The following is a 13,295-nucleotide window of genomic DNA, read 5'->3' as shown; positions in this document are numbered from 1 at the left end:
GAATCCTACCACTCACAATTATAAAGATGGAAGTGTTGTTGTTCCTAGACTTCCACAACCTACACGATTGACACCAAAACAATTGGAAGAAAAAGGAGAAAACAGACTTTGTTACAGTTGTGATAGCAAATACACTAAAGGTCATAAGTGTGCTGAGAAGAAATTATTTTACATTGATTGTGAAGAGGAGGAAGAAAAGGATCAAGAAACGTCAAAAGATGAGGATATACACCACGAGCCAACCCCAGAGAAAGAAGAAATGAATCCGACCATATATTGTAATGCATTGGTAGGAATTACCACTCCTGAAACTCTCAATATAGAAGGACATATCAAGAAGAAAAAGGATAACCTCAATTTCACGCAGAATCGAATGAAACAACAAGCATATCAACATCACAGCGAAATAAGTTTTGATATAGGCGACTGAGTATTTTTACAAATAAAACAATACAAAAAAATGTCCCTCAAGAAATCTAAGAAGGATAATAAATTATCACCAAAGTACTATGGTACTTACAAGGCACTACAAAATATTGGTTCTATGGCATAAAAATTGGAGCTTCCTGCATCTTCTCGAGTGCCCCCAATTTTCCATGTTTCATGCTTAAAGAAGGTTATAGGTGACAAGCTCCCATTTGAAACAATATTGTCAGAAATTGATGAGGAAGGATAAATCATATTGGAACCTGAAGTAGTCATGGAAACAAGAACCTGGCAACTATGAAATCGATCAATTCAAAGTATCTCATCAAGTGGAAGAACTTACCTGATGAAGATTCCACATGGGAGGACGAGAATTTTATATAGAAGCATCCAAAACTGCTCAAGCGCTGAGGACAAAACTTTTTGAAGGAGAGGGGAATGTTAAGTCCCTATACTACTAGTGTAACCCCTTATTGTTATTAGTGCAACCCCCTTAGTATATTGGTGTTCCCATGTAGTCCCCATATTGTTATTATTGTGCCCCATAGAAGCCCACTATTGTTATTGCTGTGCCCTTACATCATTATTGTTATGTTGGCTCTGATTATATTATGACCCCTTAGACTCCTATATATAGAAAGGAGGTTTTGTCATTTGTATCATCGAAAATTGTTCATTTGTGTAATGTAAAGGAGATTCCCCCCTCGAAGAGGCTTATTTTGAAGTCATTGATCTATCTTCTCTATCTTTTGTGAGATGGTTTCATAACAGTGTTAGTCCATCAGTCACTCTACTATGGTACCTCGTGCCTTTGTTAAGCATTCCTTATTGACTTCGACAAACCCTCTTATGTCGACCTCAACACATTTATTCCAAAAGTGTTGTCTAGAGGGCAATCTACCCTAGTTCCAAATTTCATCTTTGTTCAATTCCTTGGATCAAGAAAAGGGAATCATCATTTCCCTTTGACTTGGTTGCTTCTCATGTGCTCGACATCAGCTCCTTATCGCATGATTTAGAATCATACACTTCATGGTCTGGTGATCCAAACGATTTTCCCAGTGATTCCTGGGTGTGTGTGAGATGTTCCAGACCTCATGAGGGGGTGACCCTCCAGGTAGCCCCCCACATGCCTGAATGTCTGTAGGTGTTGATCCAGCCTCAATGTAGTTCCGCAGATGTGATGGGTTTGGTTTCAGACGCTTGCAGTGCCCAAAACATGCATGTCTCCTTTATATGATCCATTCTAATCTCCAGAGCCTTTTCCTATTTAGCAGGGCTTCTTTGGTTTTGATCCCCCCTCACCATGTCAACTTGAGGGGCATTATGTCTTATGTACTTAGATGTTATTGTATTATGTCCTGACCTATGTCTTTCCAGGCACATTATGTATATGGGATCCATTGAATTTTTTCTAGCCCATTGATGCCAGCATATCATGTATCATATACTTTGTAGCTCAGTCCCACATTGTTGGGCTCACCATTATTCTTTGTATGTTGTTTTCTCAGAGGGTATGGGTATGCCTCCCCCACCTCATTTGAGATCATGTACTCCAACTTAAAAGGAGACTTCTATCAGTTTAGTAGGTCTCTCCCCCTCCATTTTTGTCCTTCCTTTCATTGCTTCAATTGTCTCTCTCTTTCTTTGACTCCCTTTTGGTGTCTCATGGAAGTGTAACCTACAACATATTTCGGTCATACGATTTGCTCCTAACACTCATACGTTGGGGGCAATCTGTTATCACCAAAAGATGATCACCTAACCATTTCTAAATAGGTGGATCGAAATACACGATGTAAGATTAACTTTACCATAGTAAAATCACTTTCACCATCGGAAATAATTTAGTAACCCATTTTTATTAAATTATTTTCTGAATAAAATAAAAAAACCCCATGAGAATAATTGAATAAATCATTATTTATTTAATTTTCTCTAGGAATAATTATTAAATCATTGTTTGATAATTATTCCTTGTCACATTTGACTAAATCTCCTAGGAATAATTAAATAAATCACTATTTATTTATTATTCCTTATTTCCATTATTGGAATAATTGTTAAATCACTATTTAATAATTATTTCAATTTCACACCATTCTTAATCCTCGCAAAATAATTAATAAATCATTTTATTTGTTAATTATTTCTAAATAAAGATATTTGACCATTTTGAATATATTTTCCCTCTCCAAAAAATATAATAAAGTATTCCTAACAGTTAGATATTGATTTGGTCAATATTATTTTATTATTCTCCATTTTCGAGATTAACTCAATACTTTGTTATAAATAGGAGGGTTTTCCATTCATTCTTCACCATGATCATTATCATCATCTCTTTTCATTTGAGCTCCCATGTGAGTTCTCAACATTGTTTTAGGTTTTTCACACATTGAGAGAGAGAGTCGATTACTGAAGCATCAATGACAATGGATTTGTAGACCCTTTTGTAGATCTCCTTCACCAAGTGTTATCAATAAAAGATTTATTCATTTTAAAGTCTTTCCATTTGGGTTATTACATTGTATATGTATATTGTTGTTTTATTCTTTTGATCGTATATGTTATTTTGTTAGAGGTTTTTCCACGTTTATTACAGATATGAAGCGTAAGCAACCACAAATTGTTGTTAGAGTCACGTGTCATCTAGTGACTTAAGTGAAGTGTTTTTGGTACACCTTCCAAGAAATTTCACCCTAACAACGGGTGGGCACCAATATCCACCTAGATCAACAAACCACATAACTCGGACCCCTGAATCTCATTTTGCATGGAAAATATATTTTAAAGAAAAAGGGAGGCCGGATAGTGCTACAGGAGGATGACATAGCCGAGATATCTCTGCAGAGTGCTACATGATGCTATAGGATTTGCAAACCAGTGCTATAGGAAATTTATAGCCCAATTTTGGACATTATTTCCATCCAAAGGAGAATCCTTAGGAAAGGGGTAAGTATGAATTTTCCTTACCAACGTTTGGTGTAAAGAACTTGAAGAGCCCTTTCAATTCTCAAAACAATACCCTGTAATTGCCACAATTTTCAATTTTAGTAATGGAGAAAGATGAATTATTGATTATTTATGTCATGAGCATAATAAGATGAAGGAATAAGGTGTCTTGAACTACATTTCAAATTTTTCTTTCTCCTTATCATTATAGAATAGACTGCCATTTTCGCTCTGTCTCAATAACCCCATTGCACAGAAAACCTATGAATCCTGTCTTAGAGAAGGGAAACTCGTGCCTCTCCGGTAAAAGTTTATTGAAGACATGGGGGGAAGGATTCAACCAAAGGGAACTTTTGGACCCCTCCAAAATTCATCAACACCTTTATTCTAGGAACATTTTGTAAACTATCAATGATTAGGGTTTTTCAAAATATTAAGGGGTTTTGATGATGAAATTTCCCAGGAATTGTCCCTAAACCTCTAGCAACTAGAGGGACATGATGTCATCACTATAGTTAGAGGACTCACCATTAATTTAAATGATGAATTTGTTAGTAGAGTCACCATATGTCCAATAGGAAGAATATGGAACAAAGAGGAAATATCTTAGGTCACTATATCAAAGAAATACTTCTTTCTTTAGGATGAACAACCCATAGAAGACACAAATGGAGTAAGAAAGGAGAGTTTTCCCTATCCATTGGATGAAGTAGCCTACCATATTTTAAAATATATCACATGTTAAAGGAGACTCACTATTGTGTATGCATACCAATTTAGGTTGCTCTATCAACTTAGATTTCAAACAGACTTGCCTATCCAAGAAAGTATAAGAATCACTCATTTCCTTCTTCATTCAATCAAATAAATGAGTCTGACGGTGAAAGGAGGAAAGAACCAATACCTAGCACACCATGGGATGATAAAGTTGATAGCTAGGGATGATTTAGAAGGCTTCCAAAACCATATTCCTTTGGATGATTTTATATATATGGACAGAGAGGCCTTCCTAGAAACCCAAGCCCAAGCTCAATTTGAACTAGAAGGAGCAACAACAAAAGGAGAACTCGAGGAAGAGAAAGTTAAGGGTGAAGAAGAAGGATCAAAAGGAACAAAGAGAATAAGTGGAGAAGGAAGAAGAAAAGATAGAGACACAAATTGAGGTAGAAACAGAGATTGAAGTGGATAAAGAAGAGCTAGCCAAGCTTGATTTGATAGAACTAGAGGGACAGAAGACCCAAGAAGCCACTGGGAAATCATCCATGTAATGCCTCCGCCCACATTTACCCACTTTTACAAGCTCCGTAGGGTAAACATGAGTTGAGTGTCACTATGATATGACCCAACTTCCAAGTTCTAGTTATGGAAGTGGGGCCTACAAAACTGAACACATATTGACATCCCTCAGAGACTACAGACCATTCAGGAGTCTAAAAACCATATAAGGTTGATAATCCCTGAGTTGGAAATCATTTTATCTAACTTAACCTCCCAATCACACCCCTGACACAATGTGCATGTGGTTATGAGGCTCCAACCACACCCATAAGATTGCCTGCATGTAGTTATGACTCAAAATACCCAGTTCTATGCATGCAATCACGATATCTATGCCAATTTTTTAGGATAGCCTCCAGACCACTGCCCAAAATTACATGTAACTTTCCAGAATCACAATAATGATGATAACAATGCTAAACAATCAAATCTTGAGCAAGATGTTGACCAACACATGCCTAATACATTATAAACATTTCGTCAAACATATGATAAATATAGAACCTACAGGTCATGAATTCTTATCTGATCATAAACTTTTGAAATACATCAGAGAATCACTAAGAAGGCTCAATTCCCTCTTAAGTAGTTGCAACAACACTTGTTATCCCATGAATACATCAATCATTCAATCACTTGTCAAATCATGAACATGATCCATGGTAAGAGCACATCATCTTACCAAACATATAACAACAATAGAATCCATGAAATATCAGCCATAATATCAACATGATAACCAGTACAAGTGTTCATAAACCATAATAAGGAGATAAATTATATTAACACATGAAAAATCCATCCAATTCAATGACTTCCACATACCACCCGACCATAGATTGGGATGAACCAAATATCTCTTTCAGCTAATCAACCCTGTGCCATATTCCAAGCATGAATGTGGGATCATATGGGTTAAATGAAAATAAAAACAACCAAGGCTTCCAGAGGCCAAACCGCCTCAACCCTCTACCATAACGACCTCTCCTAAACCGGTCCAAAAATCACCCACATCAAAACAAGCATGGATTCATGTGAATTCCTTCCTAGCTCCAGAGGAATATTCCTGTCTCCACACATCTATCGAGAGTTCCAGGAGAAAGCCCATCTCTACCCTTGAACCTTGGGAATTTTCCAGAGACCACCTCAACTTGGATCCAAATCTACTGGCCATCCAAAGATAAATCAAATAGAGAACCCACTACATCATGGTTATCTAGGAAACGACAAGGCAAGGATCAAACCACTGTCAATGAAGGAAAATATCCATGCCAATGACAACAAATAACCAAGGAACCAAATGCATATATGATGCATCCAAAAACTTGCAAGGAAATCACACATGCAACTTATTACCCACAAATTATCCCTGCTATAGCTACTGATCCAACCTTCTTTTCCGCTGCCCACCAATTCCTTGCTTGTCCTTTGATTGCTTTCTCGAAGTCCAAGTGAATGCTAGAATTCTCTAATAATTCTCTAAGTGTACAAGAGTGTAAGAGTATGGAAGAAGAGAGCCAAAACTAAAATGAATAAAAAAATGAATTGTTTTTTTAATGACTTTTTATCATTGATGTCTCCTTTTTATTTCATTTTCCTTCATTTTCCTCTAATTTCCCTTGCATGCAAATTTGTGTCTCTTCACCTTTTCTCCTATTTTCCTTTATTTCTTTAATTAAAAGACAATTATTGCCTCTTTTCCCTTGCCAATTCCTTTCCCAATTTCCATAACCATTAATAAACCACAAATGATGCCCGCTACAATGTTTTCTCGACATTCAAGTTGGAATATGTGTCCCATGACCTTGCTCTTATTTTATTTACATGGAAAATCAACCAGGGGTTGTTACAAACCCCTACCCCTTGGGAGAACTTCATCCTCGATGTTCGATGATTCTTATGACTAGCAAAACATACTGCCCATGGAGTTTTATAACACAACTCGATGTAGTATTTACAATAATCAACTGCTGAAAACCATGACCAACATGACAAACACAACAAACATACCACTTATTGGATCTTTATAACATAAATTGATTTGGTATTACAATGACATACATACATACACACACACACACACATACATACATACACACATACATACATACATACTTACATACATATATACATATATACATATACAAAACACATCTTCTCAACCAACAAATAAGGAAGGATACAAAGCCAACATTTGACCAACCATCTCCCATGTAGCTTCATCAGGCCCGAAGTGATTCCACTGCACTTTAACTTGCTTTATTGCTATGTTCTGTAGCATGATTTGTTTCCGCTGCAATATTCATTGTGGCTTTGGCTCGAACTCTCTCCTTGGTTCCATCTATAATACAAACCAATCAATCACATGATAAACATCCTACGCATATCTCTTAAGCAAGGAAACATTGAAAACATTATGGACTTTGACTATTGCTGGAAGTGCAAGTCTATAGGCCACTGGTCCAATCCTCTCTATGATCTCAAAAGGCCCACAAATATAATGAGGTGCCAACTTGGCACATAAACTAATGCTCAAGGAGCTCCTCTTGGGCTTGATGCACAAATACACATGCTCCCCAATCTAAAACTCCTTGAATTCTCTATGTTGATCTACATGTCTCTTATAACAACCCCATGCTGCCTTTAAATTCCTCTTAATAACCAGCATCTCCCACTCCATATAATCCAATGTATAGGGTCCAATCAACACCCTTCTCACTAGATCACTCGAGCTGATAGGATTATTACAACTCCACCCATAAAGAGCCTCAAATGGAATCATCTTCAAGGACTCTTGATACCCATTGTTATATAAAAAATCTACAAGTGGAAGATACTCCTCCCACTTCCTCTATTGATGCATGACATACATCCTAAACATGTACTCAAGAATCCTGTTAACCCTTTCTGTCTGTCCATCTGTCTATAGATGATAAGCTATACTAAAAGATAATTCTATCCCCAAGCCTGCAAACAACTCCTTTTAGAACTTGGAAGTGAATTTGGCATCTCTATTTGATATAATCTTCTTGAGAACACCATGCAATCTCACTATCTCCCTGATGAAGATCCGAGCTACCTCACTAGCTGAATTAATAGACTTAAATGCAATGAAGTGAGCTACCTTGCTTAATGTATCAATCACAAACATGATGGAATGATGCTGCCTCGATGTCCTTTGTAACCTTGTAATGAATTCCATGGTAATGACCTCCCATTTCGATTTTAGAATTGGAATAGGATGCAACAAACCATCTAGATGCTTGCATTTTTCTTTCACCTGCTGACAATCCAAACTTCTTGTAACAAACTCAACCACCTCTTTCTTCAAGTTCGACCAATGATAGAAATTATTAACAATTGTCAAAGTATTTTGATATCTTGGCTGACCCGAATACGGTTTGAGATGAAACTACCTCAAGATAAGCTTCTTTAACTCACCACTCTTAGGCACATAAATCATGTTCTTAAATATAACCAAGCCATCTTCCATGAGGTGATACTCCTCATCCCTGTCACCTTCGCCCTGCTGCTGTAACCTTTTCTTCAATTGATGATACCTCTCATCATGTTTCCCTGTATGTAAGATATTCTCTTGAAAATATATCCCAAAATAGCTCATAGATGAAATATGGTTCACCTGCACTTTCCTACTCAAAGCACAACCCTGTTCTCCTTGCCCTTAATATACCTGATCTCAAAATCAAACTCACTGAGAGTAGCCAACCATATATCTTGCTTGGAATTCAGCTTAGGCTGGTCAAACAAGTACCTCAACCCACTATAATCACTCATAAAAAAAACCTCCTACCAAGGAGATAATGTCTCCACATCTTCAATGCATGAATGATATCTTCCAACTCAAGATCATGAGTCACATAATTCTTATCATGCTTATTCAACTTCCTTGATTCATAAAAAACCACATGTCCTTCTTGCATCAAGACTCCACCAAGTCCTTCCTTATATGCATCTGTACAAACCAAAAACTCCCTATTAGTTTCTGCAATCTTCAAAATTGGAGAATTTGTAAGAAAATTCTTCGAATGCTCAAAACTAATGACACACTCCTCAGTCCATTCAAACTTCTTCCCTTTCCTCTACAAGGATGTGATAGGATATAAAATTTTAGAGAAGTTCCTGATGAACCTCCTGTATTAACATGCTAGTCCCATGAATGATCTGACCTAATCCACATTATTTGGAGCTAGACACTCCATGATAGCTTTAATATATTCCGGATCCACTACTATCCCTTCCTTGAAACAACATGTCCCAGGTAATGAATCAGAAACTAAAAGAAACTACAATTGTTGAGCTTGGCATACATCTGATGCTCTCTTAACAATATCAACATTGTTTCCCAGTGCTCTGTATGCCCTTCCTCATTCATTGGATATACCAATATATCATCAACAAAGACTATCACCAACTTATCCAGGTAAGGACGCAACACACTATTCATAAAACACATGAAGGTGGATGGAGCATTAGTAAGACCAAAAGGAACCACCACAAAATCGTAGTGTCCATACCTTATACATAATGCAGTCTTGTAGATGTATTCTTCTTTGATGCGCACATGATGATATCTTGATCTTAGATCAATCTTTGAAAACATTGCAACTCCCTTCAGCTGATCAAACAAGTCATCAATCCGTGGAAATGGATACTTGTTCTTGATAGCCACTTTGTTCAATTTCCTGTAATCAATGCACAATCTAAGAGTACCATCCTTACTCTTTACAAAAAACACTGGTGAACCCCAAGGCGACGTAGTTGGCCTAATATACCCATAATTATTTCCATCAATTATGTAGTGCTCATCCTGTGTGGTACCTTAGATGTTGGTGCTACTCCTGACATCAACTCAATAGAAAAATCCAATTCTCTATGAGGCGGTAGCTTTGGAATCTCTGCAGGAAACACATCCTGAAACTGTTGCAAAATAGTATACCTCTTTAGGAATTCATCATCCTCATCCTCTTTCCCTTTGTCAATGGAAATATGATTAATGCGACTTTTGATCTGACAGATGTGTAGACATGTCCGTGCACAAGAAAACCCACTCAATTTACAGAGAGCACAAAAAACCTTGTAATTTTCTCATCTTGGGTGATTGGTAGCCTTTAGTGAATTGCCTTCACCTCTGCCATTTTTTTGTCCAAACATTTTAGATTGCTTACTTGATTTACTAATCACTATTAGTAGAGTAATTAAATTATCTTTGTTTTTTTTACATTTCTCACATAGTGTAATTAGTAAAGGAGTAAGTGGCCCATTATCCAAAAATCTTATTATTAACTAAAGCATTTTTATTTTCACTAGTTTTTGGGAATAGGACCAAGTGTTACTACAAGAAGTAAGTAATCTTTGCTTCCCTTGCGTCTTTTAGGCGAACCCGGGCTTGCATATGAAAGCTTTCTTAAAGCACACAAGTTTTCCATCTCCCATTTAGGCACACATAGTGTAATAGGAAAAGAGTAAGTGGCCCATTATCCACACATCATTTATTTTTCATGCAAGGAAAAATCAAAACATAGTGTAATTAGAAGGTATTGTAAAGGATCACTAAATATCCACATCTTATCATGCTTTGTATGTTCACCTTGCCACTTGTACACACATTGCACATCACACACTAAGCTTGTATAAGCTTTGTATAAGAAGGCATCTAGTTTCCAGAGTTTTTTGTGCTTAGTTTATTGTTACTTATAATATCACACCCTAAGTAAAGTAAGACTCCTAAAAGCAACCATAACTTGAACCAACTAAATTTCCCCACAGGGGTCACAAAATAATTTATAGTTCAGGTTAGGACCATTGGGGGTAGGCATCCCATAAGTCACCATGGTCATGTTACATCTTTGAAACATAGAAGTTGACTTTTAGGGTGCTTAAAATCCTTCATCATCCCACATAAAAGACTACCTAGCAAATCAAAGACCCGATTTAGAGGGGGTTCGACTTAGGTCCCATGTGTGTGGTACTATTTGGGGCTACCTGACTCGTCTAGTGCTCAATACTGGTAACTGATTACCAAGAAGCTAAATAATCGATTTCTCATGTGGGACGAAGGTATCTTAGTGGAAAAATTAAGGCATCCAACCCTATAGGAGGAGGTGTGGGCAACACTAAAGCCTCAACCTTTAGTTGATTCTTGGGCTACTAGAAAGCATCACATATTCTCTCGATATGTTTCCCCAATACCCATTAGAAGATATATCCACAAGGCCCAATTACTTTGAGAGTGGCAAGGATGAATAGGTCTTCATAGGATTTCTTATCATACGTGAAAACAAACGAAAACTATTTTTTTGTTTGATTGATCACATAACATAAGTTAAAGGGAAAGTAATCATTTTATTTATGGCTTTATTTCATGTATGTGATTTGTTTTCTTTGATACTCATATCCTTCCCTCATCATGCAAAGTGACACATATTCTACATGACACCATAGGGGACCCCACAACTCCCCATTTCTCTAGACGCTTCCAAAACTTCCCCCATTACCGAGAGGTGTGCTAGGTCTCTCACCATTTTTGCATAGAAGACACCACACAACCAACATTTTAGGATCATACTTTTTTGGTGCAACTTTGTTGGGACCCCTCGTAAAAGAACTCCTTTCACTACCCCTCAAGGGACTCCACATGCTACTCCTCATGGGACCCTTCATGCTACCCCTTAGGGGAGCCCACACAACTCCCCTCCTTGGAGTCCATGAGGTTCTTGCCAGGGTAATCATCCTCATTAGGGAACCCCTTTACATATAGCGGTTCAAAATCATTTTTCGATGGTGAAAAACCTACAAGTACCATTTTAGCTTCCTTAAATATTCCTAATTTAAGCCAGTTAACCAATGACCCTATAGCACACGGCCAAAACTGGCCACCCATGCCAACCAAAGTTACCTTCGAATGTGCCAAAATTCGAAGGAAAAAAAGGAGAAGATGTTAGAAACCATGTTATGACCTTTCACCTTTGGTGTTCATCCAAAAAAATCATGAATGACAATATTCTCCTGCAGCTATTTCAATGTACCCTCATAGGACCCGCAACAAAATGGTATATAGGAAAACCTTCCAAGCCACATGGGAAATTTGGTTCTCTAGCCACAACGTTCCTCACATTCTTCCAGCTCTCGGTCTATCAAGACCGGGGGTTGGAACTCCTAACCTATTTCAAACAAACATCTTCTACGCACATATCATACCACATCCATGAATGGTGGAAATGTCGTAGCCTCTACAAAGCTCATCTGGAAGCCAAAATCCTCCTCGACTTGTTTTTAGGATCTCTCACATAATAAATTTCAAAAGGTGTGGTGAATTCATCCCCACAGAACGAGGAAGATGCCATCACCAAAGCTCAACAATTAGAGCTCATATACACCCAATCTAGATACCTTTACCATGTTCTTCTAAATGCACCTCGCGTGAAAAATTTTAAATCTGATTTACCAGGCACATATAGTGCTGTAGACAGATTAATTGAGACCATAACCCAAAGTCAACCAGGAAACACCTTCCAATACTCTAGAAATACACACAGTGGCCAACCATATGATGCTAGACATGCAACACCCCCACCTCAAAACATAGGATATTACCCCAACCAACCTACCTCCATAAAGAACCTTGCTATGCTGGTAGACACATACCCCTCTACACAGGGTAGCCAATATCCTCCTCCACAAGGAAACACATATCTTCTTAGGACCATGAAAGCAATATCCACTTCCCAAAGCATATATGCTAACCAAGTACAAGGGAACCAATATTTCGCTTATCCACCACCTCAACAGAATAACCCACAAGCACAAAATAACACAAGAGTTAATTTTGTGCAACCTTTCCCTCAACAACAACAATGATTTGAGTAGTCAAACACAGATAACCCAGCTAACGTTGCTAAGAGAAAAGGAAATAACAAACCAATGGCAAAACCTGGGAAAGGGGTAAACAATCAATAACAACCTTCTAGGGCACCGGATGGGGGCTACCCCAACCAGAATACAAATCAGGGACAAAATAATAACAAATTACAAAGTCTAAACAAGAACTTGGGTCTATGGACTAATCATGCTTGTGCCATTTGCATGGAATACAACCATTACACCCATCATTGCCCTAAACTCCCTTAGTTGAAGAGGATGAAAGGTGGTGGGGGGAAGGGGGGGAAAGCCAACAAATTGCAGTAATGCAACAACCCTTCCCCCATCAAGGAGTGGTCAATACCCAGCAGGAACCCTCCCAATAATCCTATCAAAATACTCCTGGAGGTATCTCCCAAAGTACCTCAAGTCACGACATTTTCATGGCAGGGGAAGAAGTTCTCCTGCAAATGCACAACCGAGAATACGAGAGTCCATCGAAAACCATCTCTTCCACCTTGACTATTGCAGCACTTAAAACACCATTGAAAATCCATCAATACATCGTATAACCCATCCCAAAGATGGTTAAATAACCTTTAAAACAAATTGGATAGAACTCAAAGGCTGCTCAAAGTTGATATCATAGTTGATGACTTAGCTCAAACTCCTTTAACTAGCATTGGAAGTTTTGCAATCATGCCCAACCTAACAGAAATAATTAATTTATGCATTAGGAGCAATCAAACCTACCTATT

This window comes from Pinus tabuliformis, chromosome 7 (genome assembly GCF_031772625.1).
Source record: "Pinus tabuliformis cultivar Carrire ecotype Pingquan chromosome 7, CPIR1, whole genome shotgun sequence".
Classification (NCBI taxonomy): Eukaryota; Viridiplantae; Streptophyta; class Pinopsida; order Pinales; family Pinaceae; genus Pinus; species Pinus tabuliformis.
The sequence above is the reverse complement of the archived record's forward strand: the minus strand, read 5'-3'. Positions refer to the sequence as shown.